Source organism: Schistocerca americana, chromosome 1 (genome assembly GCF_021461395.2).
Source record: "Schistocerca americana isolate TAMUIC-IGC-003095 chromosome 1, iqSchAmer2.1, whole genome shotgun sequence".
Classification (NCBI taxonomy): domain Eukaryota; kingdom Metazoa; phylum Arthropoda; class Insecta; order Orthoptera; family Acrididae; genus Schistocerca; species Schistocerca americana.
Window position 1 is genome coordinate 348,995,836 of NC_060119.1, and position 13,829 is coordinate 349,009,664.

Here is a 13,829-nt window from a genome sequence, read left to right on the forward strand (position 1 = left end):
CAAGTGAATATATCTTGCAAACTACAGTTTTTATTCACAAAAATATTGAGCAATACTTAGCAAACAGCTGCATACATGATCACCAAACCAGAAACAGTAATTGCTTGCACCTAGACAGAATGAATAAAACTAAAACCCAAATCACTATGTTTTACCAAGCTGTCAAGATATACAATAAATTGCCAAAAGAAATCAAAAGCATAAAGGAACTATGTAAATTTAAAGCATTCCTTAAAGAATATTTACTAAAAAATAATTTTTAATCGATTAGAGAATTCATGCAACATAAAATAGGCATAAATAAATAATCAGGTTAATCAATTATAAAGTGGACATTCTAGATTGTAATTTACCCATACAAGTATTACAGGAGACTTGTGATATATTTCTTTTGATTGAAGCAGGTTCTTCAGCATTATGTAATTCAATGATATATATATATATATATATATATATATATATATATATATATATATATATATATATATATATAACGGGAAAGCGCTGGTAGATAGGCACAATAAAAAACACACAAACACACACACAAAATTTCAAGCTTTCGCAACCCACGGTTGCTTCGTCAGGAAAGAGGAAAGGAGAGGGAAAGATGAAAGGATGTGGGTTTTAAGGGAGAGGGTAAGGAGTCATTCCAATCCCGGGAGCGGAAAGACTTACCTTAGCGGGAAAAAAGGACAGGTATACACTCGCACACACACACATATCCATCCATACATATGCCGTATATGTGTGGATGGATGTGTGTGTGTGTGTGTGTGTGTGTGTGTGTGTGTGTGTGTGTGTGTGTGTGTGTGTGTGTGTGTGTGTGTGTATGTATGTGTGTGTGTATGTGTGTGTGTGTGTGTGTGTATGTGTGTGTGAGTGTATACCTGTCCTTTTTTTCCCCCTAAGGTGTAAGTCTTTCCACTCCCGGGATTGGAATGGCTCCTTACCCTCTCCCTTAAAACCCACATCCTTTCATCTTTCCCTCTCCTTCCCTCTTTCCTGACGAAGCAACTGTGGGTTGCGAAAGCTTGAAGTTTTGTGTGTGTGTGTTTGTGTGTTTTTTTATTGTGCCTATCTACCAGCGCTTTCCTGTTTGGTAAGTCATGGAATCTTTGTTTTTAATATATTTTTCCCATGTGGATTTTATTATATATAGCTTGTATATCATTACCTTATATGACAAAGTAATGTACATATGTATGTATAATGATGACATCCATACAAAGAAATTTGTTTACGGATGAATAAATAAATATATATCACATAATAATGGTACAAGTTGTGCAGGGAACATATAGCAATAAAAAGCTTTCACGTGGCGACGACTCTTAATCAGTTTCATGTAAATGTCCAGAGCACATTACACTCATTTCTTATTTTCACCCTCTAAACCACATTGTAAGCAGCAACATTCTCATTTCCCAGCAAATCTGTAGTCCTCAGGGCTGATTGTTGTAACATATTGAGGAAGTAAGAGCTCTAGAATATTTTTTTCTAATGTGTGGCTACAGCTCTGTTCTTGAACAAGCAGAGTTGTGCAGTCACTAGCCCCTTTTAGTAGCGATAGCTAAAGCACGACCATACTTTTCACAATACACACAATACCACTCATCAGATTCACTGTCAGAATTACGGCATTACCTTATTCGCAGACATCATGCATGCATTTGAAGTTGAATAACTGAGTGACGATGGATTCATAGTGATTATTCAGTTACATATAGCTGGTGTGCTGAAAGGGCCAAACAGAAGTCTATTGTACCCTTTGCATTCAAGCCTATAAGTTTTCTACATAACATGGTATTGAGGTCGCACACACACGTAAGATCTAAACAGGTCTGTATCATCAAGTCACCGTTTCTCACACAGGTAACAAGCAAAATCTTTGTACGACACTCTAACACGATGTTTCGTTTTTTTGTAACAAATTCAATTTTGCTAGCTGCGTTTTCCTTGTTGCACTATCGACAGTGATGTTGAGTACAGTACACCAACTCGTATCGGTGATGTCTTTCCAGTCCATTTGTCTGCGAGAGTGTTGTTGATTGTCACACAGTGCCGGATGCATGTGCTTTATAACACTTGTTTGAGAGAGTCTTGGCACGATATTGCACCTTCCAGAAGTGTTGACTGGAAAACCTAAATGTCAAATAATTTCCTAGACCTGAAGAGAATTGAGACATGTTGCTAGTGTGAGAGTGGGCATAGTATAGTTTTTTCGGTTGCTGTACATATATAAACGATAACTGCACTGCTTGTCTGAAATGTGTGTTTGTTGCAGTGTGAAGTTACTATGGCTTATATTTCGGCATGTCCAGAGAAAATGGCGGTGTGACCTAACGTGAAGCAAGTATAGATTCAGCATATTCATACCCATAACGGTATAAGAGCGATTTTACATGGAAAATTGTGTGTGCTGTAGATATTGACATTCATTCCAGAACTATAGCCATTAAGAAGAGACATTTCCAGTACATTGCTCGGTGTCAGACTGCAGCAGCAATCATAATATTTAATTGTAGTTACAGTGATAAATATGTACTTGGTTCCCAATATTCTTGAGAGTCTGGAGATGGCCAGAGAGAGCATAACAGCAAGCAAGCAGATCAGGACTGGAAAGAGAATCCCAGCAGACACCTTTGCTCTGGTGTGGGGCTTGCCCATCCCTCACAAAACTGTTCAGAGAGTCCGAGAGAGCTTTGGTTTAGGCCCCTACGGTTGCAGGTTTGAATCCTGCCTCGGGCTTGGATGTGTGTGATGTTCTTAGGTTAGTTAGGTTTAAGTAGTTCTAAGTTCTAGGGGACTGATGATCTCAGAAGTTAAGTCCCATATTGCTCAGAGCCATTTGAACCATTTTGAGCTTTTGGTTTAGGACGATTTGGGTCGCAGGTTCCCCTGGACTGGTGAGTAGTAAACTAATACCCAGTTTGGATTGAGCAGTCTCGGAAACCGCTTGTGTCGCATGTATACTCCGTAGAAATTTGAGGAGATTCATATGACGAGCGTTTGCACTGGGAGTATTGATACCGTTCAAACTCCCACCACTCAGATCCTCGTGTGATGGGGACCCCCACAGCCGGCGGGCCTCTCTCTGGCTGACACTCGCCTCTGCGGCTGTGGTCATGGGCATCATTTACGGCCAGTCTCTGTATTGCAGCACGGTGCATGTGAGTGCCCAGAAGGTGAATACAGGGGATGTGAGAGTGTTTTCAAAGATCTCAGTGATCTAGCCGTGAACATATCACGTTTCTCAATACATCATGGCGCTATTTGTTGTTGTTACTATCCTATTACGCGGTAGACCCTTTCCTCCCACCTTCTTCGTCCTCGTGTAGCTGAGAGAACCAGCCACCTTAGGAATTCTATAGTACTTTTAAAAAGAAAATACACTTAGTAGATCTGTAGTGGGCGGGGACTCTGTAACCGCCATGGTATAAATTCATGTCGAAATTTGAAATTGCCGCTATCATTCCATATATCACTGGTTCCAGTCACGACGTCAAATAATAATAGGTTTGGATCATGTAATGAAATTTCTCTTCAAAAATATTACGCTGCTGTTTATGCACGCAAACTATTGTGCAATGTCCGTCCACCTTTCTTTATTTTGAGTAGTTTTGAACTGTGTGGAGCAAATTGGTTAAATGCTATATTAACGATTTAATTAATATTTCCTCTGGCATGCCTTCTGAAGCACCATTTGTGACATCTTCAAGCTGTAATATTACGCACCAGATTTAATAACTCCTGAAGTAGTTCATGAAGTGTTCCTCAAGGAAAGTGCACAGGAAGGTTGGGTCAGTTTAGAGTCCATGGGGCAATGAAATATCTCATGCTAGTTTCTGTGTCATGTGCAAAGCAAACTACAGCTCTCTCTCTCTCTGTATGCAACGATCTTTCTTTAAAAGTTTATTCTGAGTCAGCCAGCTACTAGTTTTTTGACATCGTCAATTTGTGTGTGTGTGTGTGTGTGTGTGTGTGTGTGTGTGTGAGAGAGAGAGAGAGAGAGAGAGAGAGAGAGAGAGAGAGAGATAGCTACCGCATCCACATTATATCCGCTACATCACGATCATGTGACTGGACATTAGTTATTTATTATTTCAGCAGTATTTCTGGATCGATTCTCAGTCAGGCGTTTGCCTTGAAGAAAGGCATCTCACGTGTGTCACTATTCTTCAGGGGTTTATCGGGTAAACACTGTCTGCTTGTGGTTTGGTCCGACCGCAATTGACAACATATGCAGACCCAGCATTGGCACGCCACGGGACGAGAGAGAGAGAAAGAGAGAGAGAGAGGGACAGACGGAGGAACGCAGAGAGAGAGAGAGAGAGAGAGAAAATGTGTTTCGACAGGAATTTCTCAGGTGCTTTTGTTTCGGGATAAGTGTGACATCCAGTTTGTCAGTTGCGTGCCTCGAGCAAGCACTCTTGACTCTTGGACACCCATTTCGCGGGGGCCGCCAGTGGATGGTGTATGCTTCGCGATCAAAAGATGTTTAAAAGTGTAATTACGTGGTGGGTATTTCATGGTGGTATTCCTTCTGTGATCTGGACCAGAAAAAGCGATCGACTTTATTACCTCTTTTCGATGTATTTTACAAGACCTGCCTCTTCCCAAACAGCAGAGATTGATGAGCAAGAAAGAAACAACCCCTGTAAATTGAATTTTTTTGTAAATAAACAATATACTCCCTGCTATGTAATTGAATCTCCTGTCGTGAGCCGGCCAGAGTGGCCGAGCGGTTCTAGGCGCTACAGTCTACTCGTGGGACGAATGTTGGCACTACTGACACATCAGTTACAGTTGTGACTTGTCAGAGTTTCAACTTTCACACATAATATTACTTATATTGAAAATAGAAATTTCCATCACTGTAAGCGTGATGCTCAGTCTGGAACCGCGTGACCGCTACGGTCGCAGGTTGGAATCCTGCCTCGGCCATGGATGTGTGTGATGTCCTTAGGTTAATTAAGTTTAAGTAGTTCTCAGTTCTAGGGGACTGATGACCTCAGAAGTCAAGTCCCATAGTGCTCAGAGCCATTTGAACAATTTCCTCTCGTGAGATCCTTCCTCTCCAGCACAGAGTCGCCAATTTCCATGTGGGAGACGGGTGGGGAGGGTAAGGGGGTTTACCAGAGGGGGAGGGTTTAATTCATTAATCAACTGAATTAATTAGTCAATCAAATTTCTATCATAAGTGTGCTTGTATCGGCGAGGGGAGTTCCCAGGGGGATAGAGGAGGGTTAGAGGAGGGGGAGGGGGATGGGTGGGAGAACAAATAGGTTAAGAACCTGTCACTCAAAGGAAAGGATTATCCCCAGTACGCATAATCTAATTAGCAGAACAATAGGGTAAAGACCTGTCAATTAAAAGAGAACAAAAGGTTTGGCACTGAATGTATGCTTGCCTTTGATATCGGCATCCCACACTATCAGATTGTCCTGAAACGAAGTTTGCCCCACTACTTACGTGACTCGCATTTGACATGCTTTCTTACCGATACTTTTTACTCAATTGAACACTGAAAAAAGAGTTTACGTACTACTGTGTTCCCATGATACTAGCTGTGGTTAGGGAATCCTCCTCTACCATTCATTGACAGCAATTTTTTTTTTTTTTTAAGAGGAGGGTACATTTATTTTCTAAACATGCCTTGTAGTAACACTTTGACGTCTGGTCGTTTGGTCCACCATTGCTTTCAGACATTCTTAACACAGAATTGTCTGAGCTCTTAAAAATACCCAGCATACTGACATACAGTACTGCTGTGCCCACTATGGAATTACCTGAAAGTACACACCACCAAGGGTGGCTTGGTGAGGAGGCTAGCGGGCTGTCCACGTTCGGTTGCGTCACAAAAAAATATTTTTATGCGAATAAGGCAATCCTATATCTACTGCTAAAGGTGATATTTTGGTAAACGTTTTATTTTGTGTACAAAAATACTGAAAAGAATGTCAGGTTCACAATATTTATCAAGCGATCATAAATAAACCATTTAGTTAAAATCTCCCATTCTTTCGCATTCTTGGCTTTAGTGGTTATAGTTATTATGATGTTTTGAAATTAAGAAATCTACAGACGTTAATTCGGAGAGCTTACAGTAATCAACGTGGTCATTTGATAGTTTACGCTCAGTGGGGCCGGCCGCTATGACCGAGCGGTTCTTGGCGCTTCAGTCTGGAACCGCGCGACCGCTACGGTCGCAGGTTCGAATCCTGCCTCGGGCATGGATGTGTGTGACATCCTTATGTTGGTTAGGTTTAAGGGGACTGATGACCTCAGATATTAAGTCCCATAGTGCTCAGAGCCATTTGAACCATTTTTGAACGTTCGGTGGGCTTTAAGTTCAGCCGCTATACCGAAATTGCTTGCAAGGGTAGAAGGAGAGCCGTGTGTTACTACATTATGAAGTAAACGTAATTTGCATAGTTGCAGTACGTCACTGTGCGAAGTTGCCCCCGCACGGTACCGAATTCATTTGTGTGTTTCGTATTTCTGTTTCCTATGCTGTTTATCTGATCAATCACATCCGCAATCTAAGTTTTGCAGTACAGTTAACAGAGTTCCTTGACAAGATTAAAAGAAAGAAATTATCTGTGTGGCGTACTAACGTAAGAGTAAAGCATTGGACTGGTAATAGAAAGGTTGTGAGTTCAACTACACATTCAAACCTTTTTTAAGCTTGTTTGTTATTTTGCGCTAAAACTATGTTATTATAGAAACCCAGTTATAAAATTAATAGCTCTTATTTTAATTAGTAGTTACCTAATTTTTTCATCAATTTGACAAGTTAATTGTTTTGTTTTTTTATGTTTGTGTGCACGACGTAAGAAACTGAGAATCATCATTCCTTGTCTTTAGTTGTTGATTGGTGCATTAAAATGCAGTGGAGATTTATCTCGGCTAAAAGTATCGACTCTACAGAATTGGAATCTGTTAACTGCTCTGTAACTCTTGGCCGGCCGCGGTGGTCTAGCGGTTCTGGCGCTGCAGTTCGGAACCGCGGGACTGCTACGGTCGCAGGTTCGAATCCTGCCTCGGGCATGGGTGTGTGTGATGTCCTTAGGTTGGTTAGGTTTAAGTAGTTCTAAGTTCTAGGGGACTTATGACCTAAGATGTTGAGTCCCATAGTGCTCAGAGCCATTTGAACCATTTTTTTGTAACTCTTGTTGTTGTCATCGTTCGTTGGAGTTCTGCCATTTATATAAAAATGCTCTGAGCATCTTAACATCTATGGTCATCAGTCCCCTAGAACTTAGAACTACTTAAACCTAACTAACCTAAGGACATCACACAACACCCAGTCATCACGAGGCAGAGAAAATACCTGACCCCGCCGGGAATCGAACCCGGGAACCCGGGCGTGGGAAGCGAGAACGCGACCGCTCTGCCATTTATATTCAGATATAGTGAGGGAATCCATAAGGGCACGAAGTCTGCTAAATATTTCTCCACAGTACTGTCCAGTTCACTTGTGATTAGCTGTTTTCAACAGGGTTTCCAGGTGCGGTCTTCGTCGTTATCTTGTATATTGATTTGTTAAGAAGCTGTGAGATTTAATACACAGGCGCATACACAACTAAATTCAAGAAAGTACTTCAGGATACATAATTAAATTCAAAAAAGTGTTTCCGGATGTGATGGTAGTCAGGAGAAATCATTGCCAGATGTAAGTTAGCTTGCGTCATGGTCACTATGTGTAAGTTGCGGAAAAACTTGCCGTTATGTGTAAGTTACATGAAGCTCACTTTGAATAAGAAAATGCTATCTGACATTAAAAGCAACGTAAAAGATTGGGTCGCCACCAACTCTAGCCACACTACAAATAAAGAGTTCGGATGAATCGGAAAATTAATTAATTTAATCATAAGAAAAAAGACTCATAAGAGAACATTCATTGTACTATCACTCGTAAAGAATGGGATGTAATTACTAGTTTGGTCCAGGCATTGTTCACGTGAATCAAATATTAAAATAAAGTAAATAATGCGTGAACACTGTGCATAAGAGCAGCTTGCAGTAGCACTCCTGAAAACATCATCTATTCTAAAGAATTTGTTTTAAATAAAAAGGGAACACTAATTATTGGACCTGTGCGCATGGAAACGCTGTGGATGGGCTAACAAGGAAACTACAAGGTAAATGGCGTAGGTAATAAGAGACGTAGGATAAGATTGGTGACAAAATAATTTATTCCTTAACACATTGATGTAATGCATCTACACAACTGCCTGGTAACTAAGTACAATTTCTTGTGAAACGGTACACGATTCACAATACACTCGTATGCCCACATGGTTTGCGGAGACACAATTTCTACATACCGTGGCCAAGTTTTAACCACATTAAACCACGCAGGCGCGAACAATTAACATTTTTCAGAAGGCACATTTGAGTAGACAGAGGGTGATGGCAGTGGGCCCACAAACTCTAATATTAAACCACGTGGATGGCTTCCAATGGACATAAAGTACATGAGACAAAGAAAATTCACGAAGAGGCAAAATTGTTAAGGTTCAGGAAAGATTAGAACATATACAGAAGCAGTTGCAGGCAAACATTCACACTGAACCGAGGGCGCACTTCTTACACATGCAACACCTTTTTGTTACGTTCTTCTTATGGATCAAAGTCTGCATTAGGAATCAAACTGAAAGTCTGCAGAAGCCTTGCAATAAATGAGTTTGTGGCGGAAATCTCGTTGGTGTCATGGTGGATTAGACAACGAAGAAGGCATGACCTCGACACTGTATTTCTGTTCTCGTTTGGGTGAATATGAGCTTCACGCGTAGGTGCTGAACACTGATTAATCCAAGGCTGCCCTGCTAGGGAGGTAGTGCGAGTGCTGCGAGCTCTGTGTTAAAGATGTTACCACGGAGAAGGACACAGCTAAGTATCCACTGAATATTCACGCCAAAGCTTCCAGGAGCAGAAGCACTTTGGGCATGTAGTTCATTTTGCCTGCGGCGGGTACGTGAACTGTTTACACGTTTGGCTAGAGGTTCAGGTGTCTGTCGGAGTGCAGATTCAGAGTCTCTCTACTGCGAATCAGGAGGTCCGTCCAGTTCTCAGTTACGATGCGGTCAGGGGTGGCCCCCTTGTAGATGCCCAGAGAATGGTTCAAGGCTGTTGCTTGGTCCACGTCACTTCAGGTACTTCGCCTTCCCCCCCTCCCCCCGCCTGCAAGAGGAAGTATTGTCGTTTTCCTGCTGTTTATCACCTGAGGCCTTCATGTAAATTTTAAGTATAACTTTCAGGGAGGTCAGATCTTGTTGGGAAGACACAACAACATACAGGTCTTCTGCATATGCTGTACAGTAGAGTCGCACGTTCTGAAATCCTCTCTTCCTGCTTTCAATGAGACGCATTAATGATTCAGTGGGTGTGGCATATTGCGCCATCGATAGTGGGCATCCTTGATGGACAGATCGGCTAATGTGGAGCTATTTTGTGAGGTGACTATTAATTAAAATGCGGAAGGAAGCATTTGACAAAAATCACGGACGATCGTTGGGATACGGTCTCTATATCTCATCCTCTTCATCACTTCTATTAAAAACTCATGACCATGTTAGTGGAAGAGGATGGCTGGATGTCGTTTCTGTCACCACTCCTTTCCCTCTTCCCCGGGACCGAATTTGTGTACCACATCTGTCTGCATCTAGTGTTATCACATCTGAAACTGTATGAGCTTTTTCGAAATGTTTGCGAATCGTATGATGCAGGCAGGATCTGAGCACCAGCCCGGTATTTACCTGGTGGGATGTGGGAAACCGTGTAAAAACCACATCCAGGGTGGCTAGCAAACCGGCCCTCGTCTTTAACCTGTGGCACGCCTCCCTGAATCCTCGACGTGGCTTGCTAATGCAAGCAGCTATCTGGGTGGTTCGACAAAATCATATCAAGCTCTGACTCAATATTTGTGCAGCTTTTATAGATAAATGCATCATCAGCGAAAAGTCTGAGGTTGCTATAAATATTGTCCACAAGGTCATTACTACAGAACATGAATAACAAGGGTCCCAGCACGCTTCCCTGGGGCACAGCCGAAGTTACTTTTACGTCTGTCTATGAGTCTCCTTTCAAGGTAACATGCTGTGTCCTCACTACGAAGAAACCATCAATCGAGTCACAAATTTCGTTTGATATTCCATATCATCGCAGTCTCGTTAATAAGTCTTTATGTCTTACTGTGTCAAACGCTTTGCGGAAGTCAAGAAATATTGTTATCTACCTGTCTTGAGCACTGGCTTTCACAAATTCGGTTTGACAAGACCAATGTTTTCAGCGGCATCGATGGCATCTTTGCCAACTGCACCTGGCACGCCGTACTGTGGACCAGAATCCTGAAAACCTGGCCAGAATTGCAAAACCTGCTGCAATCCAAAAATATGGCACAAAGAAATTGGAAAAAATTAATGAAGTGGACTAAAAATGTTTCCCGTGAACAATTATAATTTTTATGGTAAAATATATTGCAAAACTACCTCTATTACTGTCTTTATTGCAGAAAATATATATATATAACAAAAACTGAAAGTTTTATAAGCGTTCTTAATTCTCTTCCTCTTGTGCTTCATGTTCATCATCTTCTTTTCCTTCTTCACCTTCTTCTCCACCAACATTTGTATCCTCTTCAATAGTCTCAGCATCTGATCCCGTGTCTTCCTTTGCAGCAGGTACCAAGAGGGTGACAGCTTCCGACGACAAGGTTTTCGCTTTCCTTGGAGACGATTTCCGCAAAGAAGGAATGTGTGATAGTAGAATGTAACTTAGTTTTATCAAGGAAAAGCTTGTACAAAGGAAACTACATAGTTATTTTATAAAGAGTAGTTTTTATATGTTTAAAACATTTAAAATATATTTTTATATAGAATAATTATAACTTTTTAGTAGCTAATTAGCAATGTTACAGAAATAACAATGGTATGATTATATGCGCATAGCTCTTTTATGCGTATTTTAGTAAAATTTTCAATCCTATTTTCTCTATGTAAATAAAGGCATTTTGAAACTGTCATTTAAAAAATAACTCAAAGCTGGAGTTGCCTCTGGGAGCTGGATTTTGAGGCTGATCCACGTAGATGGTAGTAAATATTTAAGGACAGAGTGAAAAAGAAGGCGAAATGTCGTGGAATCTTTACAATTTTTTTGCTTGCTTTCCGATAAGAAATTGACTACAAAACTAATAGTTAATTAATGAAATAAGTGTTCCTATGCAAGAACATACTCTTTTGGAATAACCTCCACTTCTAAAAAGATTTGAACTGATTTCGCTGAACATAAGTATTCCATCCGAACGAAATTCAACGTTCGGAAGAAATAGCTGGCCGCTTTAACACAGGGATTCAATAATCACATCCGTACTGTAGCGAACCTGTTAAACTAAACTTCTTCACTCCGAACTTTTTTTAATTTATGGTCACTTTTTCTGGAGTCTGACACCGTGTGAGCCGCTCACAGCTACACGACGGACGGCGCTTTGAAATCTCCCGCCAGCGCGCCGCCGGCGTAGGCCATCCTTCCACCGCTCACTATCTACGATGAGGGGCACCACACGCACGAGCCACCGCAGGGCGCAAACCCATATGACGTCACTGCTCGAGATACTGACTGGCCGGCGCCTCCTATTAAGTAGCCGCAATTCAGAATTCGGACCCAGGTTTAGTGCATCTATAGACTTATCAATATTGGTGAGCAAGACTGCAGTGAGGGGAAGTACTTCGTTGTAGCCTAATGGTACTAAATAGCACTCCGTCATCAGGCCACAAGTGGCCCATCGGGACCATCCGACCGCCGTGTCATCCTCAGCTGAGGATGCAGAGAGGAGGGGCTGTGGTCAGCACACCGCTCTCCCGGTCGTTACGATGGTTTTCTTTGACCGGAGCCGCTACTGTTCGGTCGAGTAGCTCCTCAATTGGCATCACGAGGCTGAGTGCACCCCGAAAAATGGCAACAGCGCATGGCGGCCCTGATGGTCACCCATTCAAGTGCCGGCCACGCCCGACAGCGCTTAACTTCGGTCATCTGAGGGGAACCGGTGTATCCACTGCGGCAAGGCCGTTGCCATAACGCTACTAGACATTAATAATATTCAAGGACCTACATAAGTGTGTCTGCATTCAAGAAAATCTGGCTCTATCAAGAACATTGCTGTTACTATAAATAACTCCGCACCATAGAAGAACATGTTTACCAAGCAGACCGGTTGACCACACGCTCTAAACTTTCCACCTTCTCACGAACACACACCCATCACTGGCTCGGAGGCAGAAACAGTTTTCATTAGAAATCGTAACAGGCCTCCACCTTGCCCTCCATTGAGCTCTCGCTTGACACCACTGAAGTCCCAAATACGATATTACAGTTCCTGTGTTATTCTGAATTACGATGAAAAGTTCCTTTGGACATGCGTGCGTGTCCAAAGGATCAGGCACGTGGCTACCGCGTCTATTATGAAATACATTAGATATATTCGCAACGGCGAATATGGACAATCATCGGCTGTAGAATAGATTGGCGACAATGAAAATTTGCGTCAGATCAGAGCTAGAACCCGGATTTTCCGGTTATCGCGAGTGGTCGCCTTACCATTTGGCTATTCGTGGACGACTCACGGCCAAACCAAAACGCATGGTTGACGACATTAGAAATTTGGGTCTGGCCGGGAGACTTGCATGGATAGGCAAATGGTAAGGCGGCCGCTCCCTATAAGCGGAAAATCCGGGTTCGTGTCCCGATCCTGCACAAATTTTGATTGTCCTCATACCATTCTACAGTTGATGGCTCTCCATATTCGCAATTGCGAATACACTTAATGCAGTCGCAAATGGCGGTGGTTTGGGGTCACTGGAATGCACGCTACAGGACGTTTGGCCGGCCGCTGTGATCGAACGGTTCTAGGCGCTTCAGTCCGGAACCACGCGGCTGGTACGGTCGCAGGTTCGAATCCTGCCTCGGGCATAGATGCGAGTGATGTCCTTAGGTTAGTTAGTTCTAAGTAGTTCTAAGTGTAGGGGACTGATGACCTCACATATTAAGTCCCATAGTGCTTAGAACCATTTGAACCATTTTTAGGGCGTATGGCTCGGAGCTGTCCTTGAAGTAACCGGTTTGCAACAGCTCATTGTGTCACTGCGGTGCCAACTGCTGTTCGAATTGCTGCTGCAGATGCAGTATTATACGTCAGAGCCATATGCCAAATACGACGGTCTTCCATCTCACCAGACCGTTCGGTTTGGGGGCCATGCCACGGTTGACGCGGCTTCCCCCATCGCAGGTCCTCCCTCGGGCATGGGTGTGTGTTGTCCTTAGCGTAAGATAGTTTAAGTTAGATTAAGTTAGATTAAGTAGTGTGTAAGCCTAGGGACCGACGACCTCAGCAGTTTGGTCCCATAGGAACTTACCACCACCACCCTCTTGGCAGCGCCACGTGTCCGTCAGGAGCCTGGTCTTCCTGCGACCGTATACTCTTGTGACCACCGCTGCCAGCAGTCATGTATAGTGGCTACATTCCAGCCAAGTCTTTCTGCCGTATTGCAGAAGGAACATCCAGCTTCTCTAGCCCTAATACACGACTTCACTCAAATTCAGTGAGGTGTTGATACTGGCGTCTTTGTCGCCTTAAAGGCATTATTGATTTACATCATTTCACCACGTCCAATTTCGAAGGTAACTTACGCTTACGACCATTACAGCACCTATTTAAAGCAACCTAATTGGCATCCTTCAGATGTAGAAACACAACTACCAAATTTCGTTTATATTACAGAACTCTTTTTTGGTGTTGCGATTTTTTATTTCGTCAGTGTATTTGTTTCACG

At 42.5% G+C, this 13,829-nt stretch overlaps 1 pseudogene; it reads right to left on the reverse strand.

Moving 5' to 3' along the window:
• Positions 1-11,956: 11,956 nt before the first annotated feature.
• Positions 11,957-12,074, reverse strand: LOC124555284 (annotated as a pseudogene).
• Positions 12,075-13,829: the final 1,755 nt, after the last annotated feature.